The 5,287-nt window shown below is 39.1% G+C and overlaps 1 protein-coding gene across 2 annotated transcripts in view; it reads left to right on the forward strand.

Moving 5' to 3' along the window:
• Positions 1 to 3,681: 3,681 nt before the first annotated feature.
• adra1aa (adrenoceptor alpha 1Aa) overlaps positions 3,682 to 5,287 on the forward strand; it is an 11,830-nt gene continuing 10,224 nt past the window's right edge. The window contains exon 1 of one of the 2 annotated variants that reach the window (XM_014012061.1): positions 3,682 to 3,909. The gene's annotated coding sequence lies outside the window, so the exon portion shown is untranslated. The remainder of the gene's footprint in view (positions 3,910 to 5,287) is intronic. The other variant, XM_014012062.1, reaches the window with a different exon arrangement.

Genomic DNA, 5,287 nt, shown 5'->3' on the forward strand with positions numbered 1-5,287 from the left:
AATAATAAAAACTGCAGCTAAAATACACAGTGACAACACGAACGCAGCTTAATGTGTCAGAAACAGTGAGTATGATGTTAGCCGTCTTCATTTATCTGCTGCCATGATTGAAATCTGTCTGTTTTTAATAAGAAATTTGATATGCAATTCCCCTGAATGTCACTGTAAATGCCAACATTTCTGTGAATGCTCAACTTTGCTTCGTCGACTTTGTGATAGGAAATGCTTATTTCTGTGCAGCGATATTGATTTCAGTGTTAAAAACTCGACTGCCCGCCTGAATGAGTGAATCACACAGATTTAATTACATTTACAACAAACTCTAACAGCTCAGGACCACCGAAATGAGCAAATACAGGGGGGAAACGGGAGCATGGCATCATTGTTTCAACCAGTGTTTTGTAATAATGTGTTTTCACTGGCTTCATTTTAATTATGCAATACATTTATTTTTTTGAAAGGATTATTTGTTTGGTCCACCGTATGCACAATGATGGGCTCAGTCTCCTTGAATAAAATGGCAGTTCAAATCTAAATTGCTGTGAAAATCAATTTTAAAGCAGCTCCATCTGTGACATTTGCTCTAATGAAATAATCAATTTATTGTGCAGAAAAACACAAAATGAATCCCTCATTATGCCTCTCCGTGCACTTTGCTGTGTTTGTGCTCAAGGAGCTCAGATGGGTGGTTGTGAGTTTAATTCCTGACATAAAAAAAAATCCATTTTTGTCTTAACCCCTGGGGTGTAGCAGTGGGTATAAAAATAAATAAAACTAGACTTACACTGTAAGATAAAAGTGTCTCTATTGATTGAGCGCTGAAGCTGTTGACTTCACAGATGGGTTTAACATCTCTCTGTGGGCCAGCTGCAGCTGCAGGTAAAATCTCTCCATCTTCTCAAAAAAACTATCAACTCTCCAAGTGAGGAACTGAACTCTGTGGGAAGAAAAGTGGTTATGTCAAAATAAAATCATGTGTGTTTTTTTTCTGACTGATCTTATTATTTTTTAAAAAGTGCAGAACAATTATTAGATAAGAAAAGCCTCACTGACATCAGACTGCACCATAAGGAAAAACAATTTTAGCTGGAGCAGTAGCCTTTTCTGCAAAAAAAGCATTGTGAGTGCTAAAATCAGTAGCTAAAAGTAGGTAAAACAGATGCTAAAGCTAATTTTTACAAAACATTTGTCAAAATTAGCGAAACAGGAGCTAGAAGAAGAAAAAAACAAAAGCAAAAGGTAAAAATAATCAAGTATTTGCTAAAATTATCAAAGCTGTAGCAAAACTGTAGATAAAAGAGGAGCAGAATGGGAGCTAAAAGCAAAAGAACTGTAGATAAAATAGCAGAATAGAAGTTAAAAACTAAAAGCAGCAAAACAGTTGCTAAAATTAGGAACTGTAGCAACAAGTAGAACAAAGCAGTGTGAGAAGACAGGAGTGCTGAAGTGGGTAAAATAGAAGGGGTTAAAATAGGACATAAGTGCTTTAAATACAAAAACCTTGTGAAAGAGTAAACATGAAAACAGCTGCAGTAACAAACTTTCAAAAGTTAATTTGTTGCGTGTTTTTTTCTGCAGCTTGACAAAAAAAAATCTTCGTATTCAAGTCGACCTTTACACGTTTTCACTTGTTTGCTGATTTAACCACAAAGTATAGACATCTCTATAGAAAGGTAAAGCATGATGGAAGTTCCAGCTGAAAGGGAACAGGTTTAATTAGAATATTGTATTAATCCTTTGTAAGAACAGACATTTTTCAATGGGTCCTCTTTTTCCAAATTTAATCAAAGTAATAAAAGCCGTTCTTAAAGGCCAAGTCTGCCCAGTTTCTGAGGTTTATGATAAATGAGAGGAGATTAGAGGCCAAACATTTAGACCTCGCTGTTCCCACAGAAATGAACAATTTATTGCCTCTTTTGGTTTCAAAACAAGTTTCACTCTCTCTGTCGTGTCATGTTTAATGCAAGTCAGTAATCAGATGTGTATGAAGACTTTGTGAAGGTTTGACTCGGTTGCTATTTAGACCTGTTATATAAGAAATAAAAAGCATTATCATAACAGAAACACAATTTTCCCACTTTGTGATTGTAGCCAACATCTTTACTGCAGACCTGTGTGTCCAGGCTGTAATCAGTGATGCAAATATTATTGTTTTTTTTTTAATGGGTGTCCAAAAACATCCTTTCATAATCTTTATCGCCCACCACCAGAAGACTGCTCCTGCCTGAGTCTGAATGTGTTTACTAAAATACTTCATGAACCACTGGACAAATTTGAATAAAACTCTGTATGTAATAATTGGATGAACATCTAAAACTCAGCATGGCTGCACAGCCAGCTGACCTTTAAAAACATTACAAAGTTTATAATTCAAGTCGTTTTACAGATATTGATCTAAAATTTAATGTTGTTAGCTGATGTCGTTCACAGTCAAAAAGCCGCTCAGTTCACAAAATCCTTGTTTATCTATCTGTTAGCAAAATATCACATGAGCAATTGTATAGATTTTAATGAAACCTTTGGAAACTTTCGGATGTACAAAAACAACTGATTACATTTTGTAGATCAATCCAATTCACATGACTGTCACAGCCTGACTTTAGAAAACAAAAAAGTGTCTAGGTCGATTTCTCAGATGTTGAACTAAAATTTGGTGTGTAGCTGAGACTCATTCCTAACATTCAGCAGAGGACATGCAGTCTTTCAAGGCTATTGCTATATATCTTTGGAGTTTCACCGTATTTGAAGGTTTGAATCCAGAAATGGAGACTTAAAGTGTGAAGGAGCTTGAAGAATAACACTATTAAACAAAAGGAAAGCTCTTATGAAAACCGTACAGCTATAGGGACATGGAAACTTGCATAATGCTCAAGGATTTCTAAACTGTCAGAGGGAAACGAGGAAAATAGGGAACATTTATCCTAAACAAAGTGGAACTGGATTGCCTCCAGCTGTATGCACAAACCATTGTACTGGAGATTTTGTCAATTTTATACCGAGAAATTAGAAGAAAAGGCCAGTTTTATACCAATCATCATAAATTACCTTGACCTGTGACCCACGGATACCCAAATGTAATCAGACTGAGTAATGGCCTATTTATAAGTAAATACTGTTTATAATTTCACTCAGAAAATATCATCCACACAAGACCACCTATGACAGATGGACATCGTACTAACATTTTATGATTATAATAATAAAGGCAAAATCATCATAATAATAAAATCAGGCCCAGGTGAGAGTGTGCTAGGGTCACCAGATTAGGCTGTTTCTCTGCTCCAACACACCTGATTCAGTGATGTAATTACCTCTTCAACTTCTGCACAAGCCTGTTGATCACCCATCCATTCAAAATAAGTGCTGGGACTGGATGAGAACCAGAGGAGGTGATCTTAAAAAAAAGTTTAATTAATTAATTAAAGTTTGGGCAGAAGCGGAGAGTAAATACTTACAGAAGCAACTTTTTCGTGTGGTTTGATTGACAGGTGGCCAGGTGAGCTGGAAGAGTCACGCGGGGTCGACGGTGACTGGGTGTGATGACGCACGGAGGGAGTGATGCTGCTGAGCGCGGAGCGAGGTGATGCTGGGGGCGGGGTAGACGATGAGAGAGAATTGAACTGGAGAGAGCGGTGATTTGGCGCTCATCATCATCATCATCATCATCATCATCATCATCAACACCATGTGAAGAGACTCGGAGCACCTGCGGCTCGCTCCGAACCGATTATCCGAGCAGATGCGAGCGCGCTCTCCGCGATGAGCGCACTTGGCTCCCCGCCCGCCGACCTCCCAGCGCGGCTCTGCAACCAGAACCAGAACCCAAACGCTGCACTCACTCACAGCACGACCGTCGGGATGTGACCACCCCAAAGTTCCAGGTGAGACCCGGGGAGATGTTCAGTCCAGGTATTCTTTTTATTCCTCTTCTTTCATTTAAACTGTTGCGTTTGTTGTAAATGGTGATATTTAGAGTTTCTAACACTCTAATTTTGCACTACAAAATTTTGTTTTCACATTAAATGGGTCTAAAACCTGTAAAGTTGTTGCCTTTAATTTAGCCGCTCATTAATTAAAGAGGAAACCTTCAACCCATTTAAACATTTTTACCATTCTTATTAATTTTTAAACAATTCTCATAAGTTGTTCCCCAACAACCTGTCTGTTAGCTCTCCTGTGGCCACAGCCCACACACCACAGGCTGTCTTCTGTCATTTTATTAAGCTGGATATGAACTTTCTTTCTTTTTGAAATTTGGTATGCTTATGTCTTTGTGTCTATGGTGTAATAATAATGATGTGATTGTGAAGCTGTAATTCTGAGTGAGAACAGGAACCTGCTGTAAAACAGCAATTATGCTGAGTCAGGCTTGATTTTTAATAATCTTTTCCTGTTAAATAACTAAATCAAATCAAATCAATCTGTCAGGCACAGAGACCGTGTCTTATAAAGCTGGGATTTCCTCCACACAGCAGTGAAGAGATTACATCTGCTGTTTTTCCTCCTGACCAGCTAAAACAACTACAGCTGGGCTTTTTGCTGTCAACCACTTCAACACCCTTGTCTTGGACTGGAAAACAGCCAACAGGAAGCTTTTGTTTGTGCAATAAAAAAAGGAGGTGGGGGGGGGGGGTCCTAATATTAGGAAAGTCAAGACGGATTCCTCTGAGGAATCAGCATGGAGGTGCTCCCTGGTTCAGGGCCACCCTGCAGTATGTCTGCCCTTTCACTTGGCTTCCCCCACTGTAGGTGTGTGCTGCTCTGAATATCAAAAAGATGAAAGCAGTGCAACCTATGGAAGAATCCATCAAATATATTATTCCATGTTCACCATGCTAATAATTTCAATCAGTTCCAGACTTTATTTATAGCCACAGAACAGCCACATCTTATACGTCCTAATATTTTGTACGTCAGCTCTGAAGGAGCAGGAGATGGATCGGAGCCTCGTCTTATTAAGGACGTTGCTTTGGTCGACCGTGGTGAAGAAAGAGTTGAGGAGGTAAAGCTTTTGATTTACTGTTCCGTCTATGTTCCAACAGTCAGAAGGTTTGGATCATGACCAAAAGAACAGATCCCAGACACAAGCAGCCAAAATGAACTTCCTTCTTATTGGGGCTCAGCCTTTAGAGTATAGTATACTGCTGCTCCTCTGCAGTGACAGAATCAGCTGAGGTGGTTCAGGAATCTAATCAGGATGCCTTCCTTGGTAGAAGAAACACGATTCTTTTTGTGGCCTAGAACTGTCTTGGGGTCCCCCAAGAGGAGCTGGAGAGTGTTCCTGGGG

Source organism: Austrofundulus limnaeus, unplaced genomic scaffold (genome assembly GCF_001266775.1).
Source record: "Austrofundulus limnaeus strain Quisiro unplaced genomic scaffold, Austrofundulus_limnaeus-1.0 Scaffold88, whole genome shotgun sequence".
Lineage (NCBI taxonomy): Eukaryota > Metazoa > Chordata > Actinopteri > Cyprinodontiformes > Rivulidae > Austrofundulus > Austrofundulus limnaeus.